This window comes from Barbus barbus, assembly GCF_936440315.1.
Source record: "Barbus barbus genome assembly, chromosome: 16".
Lineage (NCBI taxonomy): Eukaryota > Metazoa > Chordata > Actinopteri > Cypriniformes > Cyprinidae > Barbus > Barbus barbus.
Genome location: NC_136744.1, coordinates 9257078 through 9271651, shown reverse-complemented (window position 1 = coordinate 9271651; position 14574 = coordinate 9257078).

Below are 14574 nucleotides of genomic sequence, written 5' to 3'. Positions count from 1 at the left end.
TTATTAGCATGTATATTACTAGCATTTTGGCTGTTTATTAGTACTTACTGTATAGAGCACATATTAATGCATGACTAAATTCTATATGCCTTAACCCGACCCAAAACCTAAACATAACTTCTGAAAAACCTGCTATCTATAAGCAATAAATAAGAAGTTCAGGGAAAACTGTTAGTTAACAGTGAATAATATTCTCTAGTCTAGTCAAGTCAATTTTATTTGTATAGCGCCTTTAACAATGCAAATTGTGTCAAAGCAGCTTTACATCGGCTTGATATAAAGCTGGGTGGCTTTATATCAGCTTTACATTATTTAGACGGGGAAATAGTTTGTTGAAATAGTGTCATTCTCCTCTGGCCAGACAAAATCAGCAGTTTAAGTCAAGGCTAAAGCAGAATCAGATTGTGCAAAGGACTCATCTGGTTCCTGTGGTCTTGTCCCGATGGCCGTCTTGGAGACAGGGTCTTCACTGGTGTTAATCTAAAGTGTTACTTATAGTGTATAGATTTTAGTTGTTTTAGTACATAAACTACATGAAAATGAGAATTGTTGTACATTTTCACTTCATGTTTGTATTATTTCAAGCAACCAAAAGTTTTTTTTATAGATTTAGTATTAGTAACAAAAATAACCTCCTGCAGAATGACACATAAAATAATTAACACTGGGTAATATAGAAATTATGACTGGAGCACTGGAAAATGTGAAACTACAGGTGTTACATACAGCTGCAACAATGCCTTCATAATGTAACCCTTTAAAATAAGTTTAGTTGGTTCTGAAATACAAAATATTTTTGACTTGATTAAAGCCAGTTCATTTAGATGTTACCACATGAAGCACATTTTTAGGTTACCTGACAGAATATGTTTTACAGTGAGAGCAGAAGTGTACAAATACTGTGAATCATACCCAGCTCTGATTTGCTTATTTTAAATCAAACTCCCACCCTGGGGAAACTGTCTTGTTGAACTTCATCACACTGAAGAAAGAACAGAAGCTAAAAAGATCCTCACAATTCTGGTGTTCATGTTAGGAAATGGGAAGGGATATCAACTGCACTGCAGTATTTCTCATTTTTCAGACCCTAGTAGAGATAAAATCAACAACAGATTTAAAAAACATAGGATTTTTTTTATAAACCTGTGCAAATTTGATGCTCGTGTAGGATAATGATCACAGCTAATGTAGTTCGTACATGTATACTATGCATTAAATAATCACATATGCCTTCCCAGTTCAGGTCTTAGAGCATCTAAAAATGAGATGATAAGTGGAAATTTCCATATGCGCAGTTCTGGGCTACTCAAGGACCACTGGACTGAGAAACACTGATCTAGATGATTCAGTCAGCTCAAACACCTCCCACTGATGGAGATGTGAGATACATGTAAGATGTGTCTGTGCTTGAACAATAAGCAACAGTGCCTTGTTCCATACTGCCATTGCTCATATGAATGCAGTCAGATTAAAAGAGGAATATTTTCTTATTAAATTAAAATTAAACATAATTTTAGATCAGTGTTATTTTAGTATAGATTGCATGTTATAGTATTTATTTTTTATTTTAGATTGAATCATTTTGTTATGTGCTTTTGTCATTTTGTAGCTTTTATTTTATATACTAATTAGCTTTAATATACAATATATTATTTAGCTTTAGTTTTTATCTCTCATGTGTAGTAATTGTAGTACTTCAGCTAATTTTTGGTTTAAAATTTTTTTCTAATATTTTTGTTTTATTTAAGCATTATATAAGGTTTTTTATACCTTTACATCAATCACTAGAATAGTTTTAGTTTCAGTTTTAGCAAACAATAGCACTGTTTTAGACACTAAATGGCATTTCTTCATTAGTATGCACCATGTTTTCAAAATTGACCTTTAATGGCATGTCAACCATTTGATTAAGGTCAATATTTTTCATTAAAGGTCAGAATTAAAAACAAGTGCACAAATGACTCATGTTTTTAGAAGACATTTATCTGCAGTAATTTCTGTAAGGACAGTTCAAGTGTTAACGCACAACGACTGTTGTGATTTGCTCTAAACAAAACAAATCAGTGTTGAAAATGCCGATTATTAATTTAACGCGAGAGACGCAAAGTGAAGTTGACAATTTCACGTGACAGGATAATATGCCCCAACATCAGGTGTGATATCAAAGATGCACATGCTGAATCTTGCATCAAAGTAATTCGATCAGATCCCTCCTGCCATATGGCAGCTCTTAAATGCATTTGGGTTTGATGTCAAGGGCTCTGCCGCTAACTGAAAGCTACGAAGAGTGTAACACGGGTTAGCTGAGTAGATTATACAGTACTAAATTTTATTCCGTTGCCACTTCAGTGCATCGAGGCTCTCAGCAAACAAACTGCAAATCTATCTTCAGGATTTTCTTCCTCATTTGCGCATAGAAACGGCAATTAGTTTTTGGGATTAAAGATGAGGGTTTATATTGAGAGGTTTATATTTCCCTCATGATGTTTTATCAGCAGTTAATAATGTGTCCAATCAATTAAAAGAGCATAAAATTACACAACATAATTACAGGCAGATTATGAATAACGGAGCAGAATTATGGGTCTTAAAAGAAACTGTTACTGGATTATACAGAAACGAATGTTCATTCAAGAAGTTGTTTCAAATACAGTATCTGTTTACATGCTCTCTGTCTTGGTTGCCAGACAACCGGCGCATCCCTCCTGTAGCAAAACGTGCCTTCGAGCAAGACTGGGGGATTGTTGGAAAATGAAGCCAGATGCGTGCACATACATGACAGAAGAGCTGATCACCCCCCGGCATCTCCCTGTGCTTCAATCTTTCTCTTTCTTTATCTCTGATCACCTCCAATGTCTCTTTCTCCCTCTCGACGTCTCAGCTGTGGGGCTCAATGGATGTGGAATCATGGATTTCTTCATGCATCCTTTTGTAAAGTCTGACATCCTGCTGGCCGTACACAATTGCCATTAAATTGTCGCTTTCCCACAGTATCGCTTAACCCATCTTCGGCTTTTCTTACATCAATCTAGCCATCTATTAGATGAGACTACTTTCTTTTATATTTCCCTGTTCGGTTCTTCAGCTTTGACCTTAAAATGAGCTCTTATCATGGGCCGAAAGATCTGGATGCTCGGCTGTTTTATGTATCCCACGCACATTTTTTAAATATTTTTTTAAGCAAACCAGCCTCTCTTTTTTTGATAATTTCAGCTCTATTTGGTCTTACTAGTTGAGCTCAATTATTAAAACTAACTCTAATGACTACACAGTCGAGGGTAGCCTGAATTAGTTTGCCCCTTTGAAATGGAATTCCCAAAGTGTCTTAATACCAGCAACTCTGTCTGTCTTCAAAGGGAACTTTTAATGAGGGAATCTGTTACACACACTAAAACCGATTACCCCGCGCTGCATCTAAAATTTCCCCTAATATACGAACGTCCCCTGGTCATTCAAATGATAGTAAATGCTTCTCTCTTAACAAGTAATGACATTCATTTCTGGCTTGAAGCCAGATTACTTCATACATGGCTAATACCCCATTAAACATGTCTGTCAATCTGATGCTGATTTCCTCTGGACCAAGCTGCATTCCCACTGGCTGAAATCTGGAGGAGTTTCTGACACAGAAAACACAAACCGCTGTGCAAAATGATTAATTGAGTGATTTTGTCGGTAATTGTGTTTGTGTAAGGTATAAAATGAACAATAAGCGTTTGGCTGTGTTCCATTAGCAAGATGTCCACATCACTTTGAAACAGATAAAGAAGAAATTTCACACTCTGATTTCTGGCCTTCTTACGGCCTCTACATACAGCACTACAAATGGCAATTAAATGATAGCAGCATCTCAAAATTAAACACAGCACCCAATTTATTAAGCTATGTGATTGTTCATTATGAAAGACAACATGCAGAAATTTAAATACAAATCATCAGCTCATGAGCAGAATAATGTTTCAACTCAAGGAATAATGTCTTATCAGGAATAAGTCAAATATTTAAGTAACACACAAGCAAGAGGGTTTTTGTACAGACCTTGATTGTGGTTTTGATAAAATATACATTTATATTATTTATATATTATATATTATTTCATTTATATTATTGTTATATTATAGTGTTTAAACTTAAAGGGGTAGTTCACCCAAAAATGAAAATTGTCATTACTTACTCACCCTCATGTGGTTCCAAACCTGTAAGACCTTCGTTCATCTTCAGAACACAAATTAAGATATTTTTGATGAAATCCAAGAGCTTTCTGACCTTGCATTGACAGCAAGGAGCTGACACGTTCAAACTACGAGAATACTTTGAGAGCACAAAGAAAACAAAAGAGAAGAGAAGAAATTGTTGAATTAAGTCGTTATTTTTGTTTTCTTTGCACACAAGATGTATTCTCGTAGCTTCATAAAATTAAGGTTGAACCACTGATGTCAAATGGTCTACTTTAATGATGTCCTTACTACGTTTCTGGGCCTTGAATATGGTAGTACAGTTGCTGTCTATGCAGAGTCAGAAAACTCTCGGATTTCATGAAAAATATTTTATTTTGTGTTCTGAAGATGAACAAAGGTCTTACGGGTTTGGAACCACATGAGGGTGAGTAATTAATGACAGAATTTTCAGTTTTGGGTGAACTATCCCTTTAATTAATTTGTTTGTTTTACTTGTTTATATATTTATGTATTTATTGTATTTAATTAATTTCACTTATTAACACGTTTTTCTCTAAACTACCTAAGAAGACAGGGGGGGCAGTCGTGGCCAAAGGCCCAAAGGTTGCGAGTTCGACTCTCAGGCCCCAATTGTAGGTGGGGGGAGTGAATGTCCAGCGCTCTCTCCACCCTCAATACCACGACTGAGGTGCCCTTGAGCAAGGCACCGAACCTCCTGCTGCTCCCCGGGCGCCGCAGCATAAATGGCTGCCCACTGCTCCGGGTGTGTGTTCACGGTGTGTGTGTGTGTTCACTGCTGTGTGTGCACTTTGGATGGGTTAAATGCAGAGCACGGATTCCGAGTATGGGTCACCATACTTGGCCACATGTCACGTCACTTTCACTTTCACTAAGAAGACCATTTGAATAAAGCCAAGCCAACCAAGTAAAGAACTGATCTTTGAAAGCAACTCATAAATAAATACGATTTATAAAAAAATAATGTAACTGGTGGTTGAACAATAACAATTATTTACTTAGAATGACATGACATTATGTTCTAATATTTAAAATATTTATGTATGGAACAATTTATTTTGATGGTCGCTTTTGAACATTCTGTTGACAATAAGTAACGTTGCACCTACACGTCAGCTAAGTTTCATTAGAGCATTAGTAGACTGTCTGATTAATATCTGCTAACTCTTTTTTGAGATGGTGGCCCAACAGACATACTGTCTAGGTTTACGATACTTTTGGGGAGCGTAGCCCTAATCAATGCCTGAAACTTTTTAACATGAGCACTTCCTGTGTTTATTTTCCTCTTTATGGTGAATCACTTGTTCCTCAATTGTAAGTGGCTTTGGAAAAAAGCGTCTGCTAAATCAATAAATGTAAATATATAATAATTATGTATTTTTTACATTTTTAACACCATTTGTTTTGTGTAAAGGCAACAAGAGCACCACTGCACTGATTTAACCTGATATCCTTTTATTATTTGTTCAACTTTTGAATCTCATTTAATTACATAGTAAGGTGACCGAATTTATGTAGACATTTTTAGTTCAGGGTTCAATATAGATTTCCAGTATTATCAATAAATTCCAGTTCTGTGTATTTTGACCATAGTAACCATGTGACGAGCTATTGTATAACATTCTGTCATACTACTCTACATTTAGTCATCAGATTAACTCACAGCACCCTCGTTCCCCTCAAACTAAAGCTCATCTGCGATGACATGATGCTGCTGCTCTCGCGGTCCCACCTCAAGATTGTTTACTCTGGTCCAGTTTTCGACAGCAAAACTAGTGCAAGCAAGTAATTAGCAGAGGAAGATGAATGCTAACACAAGAATAGCAAGCGGACCCCTCTGTTTGTCAAAACAAACACCATGCGATTGAGGCGACGACCTGCTGGTCTGTCTTGACACATGAGGTATTATTTCACTTCACACAATGGAAAAAAACAAAAATGGGGCCATTTCTGTGGATAGCAACAGCCGGGATCAGGAGACCAGAAAAAAAACAGAGACGCTATACTGTACTGGAAATTCACCAGTGAAATCGATATGCCTGATTTCAACAGAGAATCCGATTTTCTCTGGTCCAGTAGTGCCAGCTGTGTGTCGGTGCTTGTCGTCAGACAGTTGTCAGCAGCCTGCAGCACAAGCGGCAGATGGAAACGCTGCATTAAGAAGGTGTGATGTGGTCTGAGACGAGGTGATATGCCTAACACCCTCCAAAAAACACCTCTACCTCAATCATCCTCCACTTCACAGCTCACGCCTAAAGAGATAGTACAAGAGAAGACATGCCAGTCCCTCGATTAGAAGAAGAAGGGGGAAACAGATGAATATTGGCTATCTGTTTTCGTAAGTTGTGCCAACCACCTGTTGCGTCTCCCTGTGAGTGTGTTATTGATTGGCTCGCGTGTAGTTGGAGACGATGCGAGTGATTGGGGGAGAAGGCTAATCCTGCTCATCCTCTTTTTCGCCTGAGTTAGCGTGCTGGGGAAGATTCCTCGTCTCCTCTCTTCACCGCTGTGACCTGAATACAGAGCGTGTCTTGGTTCAGCCTGGAAGAGCATTGTTTTGATACGGATGTCTGCATAACTAGATGTCAAGCTGTCTGAGCGTGAGGTTATGTTAACATAAAGAAAAACCACTCTGATCTCTTTGCTTCAAGGAATGTTAAAATCCAGGTATTTGGGTATCTTTTTTCATCCTTGGGATTGTTAATTCTTGCTAACAGGGACCCTGTAAGGTTATCTGATGCAAGCTACTGAAAACAGAGAGATTCTGTTCTCTTTCTGAAACTTAAGGGATTAACTTGGCCCAAAATAATCATTCAGTCATCATACTCACCCTCGTGTCCTTCCAAAGTCGTATGACTTACTTTTATCTGTGGAGAATTTTTAGTATCGTACTGGTTGTTCTTTTCTATCCTAATGAGGACTAAAGCATTCAAGGTTCAAAAAGCATTTTATGAAAGTGGTTCATAAGGCTTGTGTGCTGCATTCCAGGTCTTCTGGAGCCATATAATATCTATAAGGGAAGAACAAACTGAAAAGTCATTTTTCACTACTTAAGTATCAATCGAAATATCAATAGAAATATTTTTTTTTCCCCAATAGAAATCTACAGGATCATGAATTTCATGTGAGGGCATTTTAGACTGGTTGACTCATAAGCCTGTTCCTCACAGAAAATTATCATATGACTTGAGATGACTTGGAAATAGTGCCAAAGCTGCATGGATTTCTATTATGATACTTGTATGATGCTTTTTTGCCATTCTGGAGATTGACAGCCCCAGTCCTCATTTACAATTATATTGAAAAGAGTGACCAGGATATTCTTCAAATTTCTCCTTTTGTGTTCCGCATAAGAGAGTCATACAGGGTTGGAATGACATGATGCTGGGTAAATGATGATATCATTTTCATTTTTGGATGAACTATGTCTATAATTTTTCTTTAACATGACTCCAAATCATATCTTAAAAGGCAGTTGTTGCTTGTACCTGAGAGGACACAAGCAGCACCGAGCAGTAGTTAAGGCCCAATGTTGGCCCATTTTTTAAACGAGACTCTATTAAATGGCGAGACAGTTGACAGCAATTAAGGTGCTTAGAGAAAGGCATTTACTCAATCGTCTCTTTCTGCTGCAGTCGGTTTCTCCAGCCCAGGTGTATTTCGAACCAGTCTTAGGGAATGAAAACAGGTTGGCTCTGCAATTGTGTGCCAGTCTAATAATGGAATCTCGTAAGTCACAAGGGACAGGCTCATTTTTACAAAGCAACAGAGAAAGTCCATTACCCTCTATGTTGCCTACCTTATGGTGCCTTTTATTTCTTAAATGAAACTCTTGGCTGTGTTATAGAATGGACAGAAACACAGAGAAACAGGGACTACAGAAGAGGGGAGAGACAGCAGACAGCCAGATCCAGAAGCCCTCTCTTTTTTGCCACCTTCGGCAATGACGGGTCTAAAAATATCTACAAGCTTCTATGAGCATGATCTTTCCAGTGAGGACACTATAACCATCCCCACTCATCTCATAGCTACGAGGGAACTAATAACTAGACTCCAATGCAAACAGTCAAATTATTTGCAAATTGTCAAACTGTTAATAGGTTTGACGGATCAATCATTGATGAGTAAACATACTGCAATAACGGTATGCTTGTTATAGTGCCCAAAGAGTTGGTAGATTGAGGTTTAAGATGCACCGTGATATCGAATTTTATTTGGTAGCAGCTCCACAGAGCAAGTAATGCAAGGGTCATAATCTGAAACAGTTTGATTAGGTGATTTTTGTTTTTAAAGAACTTTTTTATCTGTTAATATTTGCATTTGAGATTTGAAGGTAAATTAATCAATTGTAATAATGTCAGGATATAATTATGCCTTCAGAGAGGTAACCATTTAATTTTACATCACTAACTAACCCTGCTGTGCTCAAATTCATGAAACTACGGGTGAAAGGTGAAAATCATGGAAAACCCTTATAAAATGTAAGATTCCTAACACACACACACAATATATATATATATATATATATATATGTGCTAAAATAGCAAGAAGAACAAATTAATATAAAGAGGCAAAAAAAGGTATCTGGATATTTGTTACTATTTTTATAAAAAATATATTTTTTTGTATTTTGCCAAATTTTTGTTAAAAATTGGTATCAGCTATTCATTGTTAAGGTTTCTTGTTTACAAATATGTATAGGAGAATACAAATGTTTTCATTTAAAGTGACCCATAGATTTATGCCATTGCAAGCTTTCCAAGCACAAGTAATAGGCTATAATTTTTTGTTTAAAATACATTTTATTTTCATTGACATCTAATAGTGTTTTTGTCTGCTGCGTTTAGTTCCCTTTGTTTTATTGTTTTGCCCATTTTATTATTCATAAATTTGCAGCTGCTATGCATTTTAAGTGCTCTGCAACTGAACTTCTCTGTGGCGATTAATCAGATCTTATGTTGTTCAATGTGTAAGTGCAGTGACGGTGTTTAACAACACATCAGGTTAATTTTTTCCATCACGACAGAGCTGACTAATTCACAAATCAGATTAATGTCTTATGTATTTGCCTCAAGGTGGGAACATCATTTGGCTGTAATCTCTAAGAGACCCTTCAGCTTCCTGACAGGCTACAGCTATTGTCTGATTTCTTGCCTGTACAAACCACTTCCAATAAAAGGGTCTGTGAATACGAACCCCCACACGTTTCATTCGGCGCCTCCGAGCCCTTTTGTTTTCCATTTCCTATTTTCATGTTTTGTGACAGCTTCTCAGCTGTTGGTTCGGATCCTTTTAAATTGTTGCTTCTGATTAAGCGCGTGTGACAAGCCCAATCATTCCATCTCAAAAATGTCAATTGGCTCTGACTGATTTTCATTTGAGCTGCCTACTGACAACACAGCATTGATTTCTAATGAAAGAGCTGAGTAAACACTGTCATCTGAGAAAATACATTCGCTGATTATAAACTTCTCTATACTGAGGGAAATGACGACTCACAGATATCTGTCCGGTCCCTCAGTCCCTAATGAAAAATATAGAGCGGCAGATTTGTTACTTCATTGGGCTAATTGAGTGTGACAGGCAAAGAGCAAGGAAGAGGGAGGGTGATAAAGCAGCACACAGAAGCTGCCAAAGGCCACACTGGCAGGACAAGCTCACCCCAGGTGCTCATGGGGGTTCATAGGATGACTAGTGTTTGGATGAGCAGTGATGCTGCCGAGGCCAGCAGGGCATTGGAAGACGGGAGACCGGAGAGGAAGAAAGACCAATGATCACTCAGACTTACGAGCCTTGGCGAGGCCACTGCTTGGGGCCAAAACCCACGGCAATGTGACATAAACATGGCTAAATATTCACTTTCATTAACTGAGCATTTAGGCGGCATACATCCTATTACTTAAGAAATCTGATTGTTTTGGCAAACATTATGGAGATATTAAAAGGATAGTTAAGGCAAAAATGAAAATTCAGAAAATGCTGTTATTTAATTTAATTTAATTTTTTCAGTGGAACACAAGAGAAGACGTTTTGTAGAATCTTCACGCAGACATTTTCCATAAAATGACAAATGACCCTTCGCAAAAACCCGCCTGCCTTAGTTACTGTCGCTATGTCCGACAAGCCATGCCACTCTGGAAAAGAGGAAAGAGCACAGCGCATATTTACATATTCATACCAGATGTCACTCTCAAAAAAAAGTATTTGCAACTTATTTTTACATTTAAGCAAAAAAGAAAAACAAAACTGTAATATCCATGAATCATGTTCAGTCTGTTCTTGTATGTTACGTGCACACGAGTCCGAGCACGAGCACACATCTTGCTGGCTGCAATTCACTTAATGGCCACCGGTGTCGCTAATAACAAGAGTTTCTGAATTCCACATATAGCCCCTTTAGTAGTAAGTAGTAACGTAAGGACATCATTGAAATGGTCATCAGTAGTTCAACCATAATTTTACAAAGCTACGAGTACTTTTTTGTGCAAAGAAAACAAAAAGTATAGCTTCGTAAAACTATGGTTGAACCATTGATGTCACATGGACTATTTCAACGATGTCCTTACCTTTCTGGGCCTGGGAATATTTCAGTTGGAGGGTCAGAAAGCTCTCGGATTTCATCAAAAATATCTCAATTTGTGTTCTGAAGATGATCGAAGGTCTCATGGGTTTGGAACGGCATGAGGGTGAGTAATTAATGACAGAATTTTCATTTAAAGGGGTGAACTACCCCTTTAAAAATTATTTTTTTTGTCATCATTTACTCACCCTCAAGTCATTTCAAACTTGTATACGTTTCTTATGCTGAACACAAAAGAAGATATTTTGAATAATTTTGAAGAACCAAAGAGTTGTTGGTCCCCACTGACTTCCACACTAAGGAAGCAAATATTATGGAAGTCAATGAGGACCATCAAAATGACAACATTTTCATTTTTAAGGTGAATTATCCCTTTAAGACATAAAAATAAGAACAATATTTCATTATGGTATTAAAAATAAAGGTTCTTTATTGGCATCAATGGTTTCATGAAGAACATTAACATCCATGAAACCGTTTCATAACAGGTTTTTTATAGCTCTTTATATTATTCAGATTAGGCTATTAAAATGTTCTTTACACAAGAAAAAAAGGTTCTTCTAGAAACTGTTCACTTAAGCATTCTTTAGGGAACGTAGAATGGATATATGGCATTGAAAATATGAAAATCTCAGTCTGAGACCTTCGCTTTTAGGATTGTAGAAGTAATCTGCATTACAGAGGGAAAGGTTTGACATCCCAAAACTTTCTTTTGAAAACCTTTAATAATGCTGGCATACTGCTGGGAGACATCAAGATAAATGCCAGTGCATTTTGTTTACAAAATAAATGATCTTCAATCTCAATTTTAAACTCTTACTTTAATGTACCAGACAGTAATATGCCCTTTAAGGCCTGTAAGTGGGCACCTTATTAGAGAGGAAATAAATAAGCATCATCTGAGCAATCATTGCTGTCTCTCCTTCTTTCTGTTTCTCTTTTTCTTTCTCACACTTGCACTCACAGTCTCCCACTTTCTTTTTCACAGTCCCAGGCGTCATTGCAGGTCAGCGTCCATCCTGGGTCTGTTGTCTAATTAACAGGACGCAGCCAAAAAGAACCCTGGCCAAAAAGAAAAAAACACACACATAGCCCAGAAATAAATATCATTGAAAATGGAAAAATACTGTAAGTGATAACTAGCAAGTTCATCAAGACAAATGTTGAAGTCGTGTCTGAAAGTTTACAACATTTTTAAACCCTTTAGGTTTGAAGGCTGCCATACACTCAAATTCATACAATCAATGAGGTTCAATTCTGTTTGGACCCCAACATTCTTTAAAATATCTATTTTTATTTTCTACAGAAAATCATTCAGGTTTGGATTGTGGTGGATGGGGCTTGCAAGCTCTAAAACCAATTATAATTTTGAAGAAACCATAACCATTGACAGTATGTAGGCTAGACTAACAAACTCCACAGCAGCTGCTCAAGCTTCTCTCTCTCCTTTTTCATTCCTTTCTTTTACCCTTTATTTTCCCTTCTCTCATGTCATCTTCTAAAATATACAGTTGCATTTCTTTTTCTAGATGAATGAGGCTTGCCCAAATTAGCCACTCTGGTGCACGGCTGGGCACCATGGGATGGGTGTGCGGCTATTTAAATAATGTCAGGGCCTGCGAAGGGAAGGAGGGAGCAGACAAATAACCAGATTTCAGCAACATGGCACTCTCACTCTGTCTTTCTCTCCCCCTTTCCCCCCCTCTCTCTCTCTGAAGAAAATTATTTCTTGGACTAAAAATACCCATATCCCTGCCAAAATACTTTCATCTCCAAGCACCAAAGATGTTCTAATTCATTAAGAGCTCCCCCACTGAATGAACCTCAAGCGAATGAGCGCAAGAACAAATAAATTAAGGATCGAGCATTAATTAAACGGGATAGCCACACTGACGTTAACACAAAGAATGTCACATGTTTTAGCATATTATTTGGGAACGTGAAGGAGCGTCTATATTGCACATTCCTGGTGAATTCTTGTTTTGCCTGGGGTGCCGCTCTCACGGATCATGTAACACTGCTTTAGCCAAATGCCTGAGGAGTCTTTTACCAATGGTGTTGCAAAAATGTCTTCACACTGTTCTTGTCAGGGATAATATGGCCAATTAGTGTGCACACAGACCCGGGAAGATCAAAAAAACACAAATTGCAGGTTGTGTTTTGGATGGAGTTCATTCAGGAGTGCAATATTTTATAGAAGTGAGCAGCACTCTATGGCATTTCTAGACCTAGAGTGAAGCATTAATTCTTAATTGTTTACAGAGGAATTTGTTTACGTCTCTGCAAACACCACTGCGGTTGTTTGTGTGTCTTCAAACACACAGGCTGCATTACTGAACGAAAATGCTAATTGAAGCATAAATAACATAAATGGCTGTTAAATGACTGTCAAATGGCCTTGATTAATTCAGTTAACCATCAGAAACCTTTTGATCTGCTTTCACATCTTAATGAGCACCATCTCGTTGTATATTTTTGCATTGGTGAGCATGAGTTTCTAGATTTACTGGTCAATAGTTAGCTGGAAAGTCTTTGATTGTGTCACATGTGATTTCCTTTTCCTGGTGCATTTCAGATGTGGACCAGTGCAAGTCATAAAAGCCGCTATGCTGTTTGGCTTTTTTGTTTTTAGAAAGCTTGTAAAGGAAAGTGATTAATATTCAGCCTTTAAGCTTTATATTTAAGGTTACACTGAGTCGAGCAGGACCTACGGTCTGTTTTCTGCAGTAAAGAGCATAAAGCCTGAAATAGAGTATCCAGCTTTCATTTCTTTTGAAACAAAGCAAGCACTATAAAAGGGTGTGAATTATTAAAGGGAGAGTCTGAATTTGAACCTCCACTGAAAACTGTGCTGACTTACTGTTTTTGGATTTTCCTCTCTCTCTTGAACCGGAACTGAGATATTTTTTCAACATAATTAAACAGGAAGGCGGGGGTGTTATACATGCAGAGCAACATTGTCAAATAATTCTAATTGGACTATTTTTAACCCGCCGTTTCCAGTCCATACAGCTTCCTGCATGTTTGTTGGATGTTTATGTTAACGAAGGCCCGAGTTTAACATCAGCTATCAGCGCTTATCACCATCATCAGTACCACGTTGTGACACCCAGATATACAAGGGCATTCTCATCAACAGCGCAAGCACACACAGCCATATTAATGACAGAGCTGTTTTTATAAACAAGTGTAAAGAAGAATATTGCATTTGACCATTTTTATCAAGCCGACCATCTACTAATCTTTGGCCACTGATGCAGACTGTATGAGATACATTTTGCTTCAGTGAACATACAGACCATAGAGACCAAAACATCACAGACTCAAGATTATGCGCTAAAGAATATTTTTCGTATGCTGATTGATCTTTATTTTGTAATATTTTTATTATAATCTATAAATTAATGCCACCGGAACTCCTGATAAATCAGGATGCATAGGAAAAATAAAAACAAAAGGTCTTATAAATCTCACACACAGCTAATTTGATTAATGTTTAAACAATGCCCAATGAAGGCCGTGTGACCAAAATATTGTATTGAAATTTGTAAGCAGTGTGCATATTAAAATATAGCATATATTTATTTGATCTACCATGTGAAATTAATTTAAATCATGCATCAGAGCTTTTGATTAGTAATCACAATAAAGCAACTGCTGCCTCTCTCTGTGTTGCTTATGCATTCATGATTTCTCAGTGCTAATAGTATACCAAACAACATTAATAAAAATATAATAATAATAATAAGAAGAAGAAACATCAACATTTACTTGGTCTGCATTCTCATAGTGAAAGTG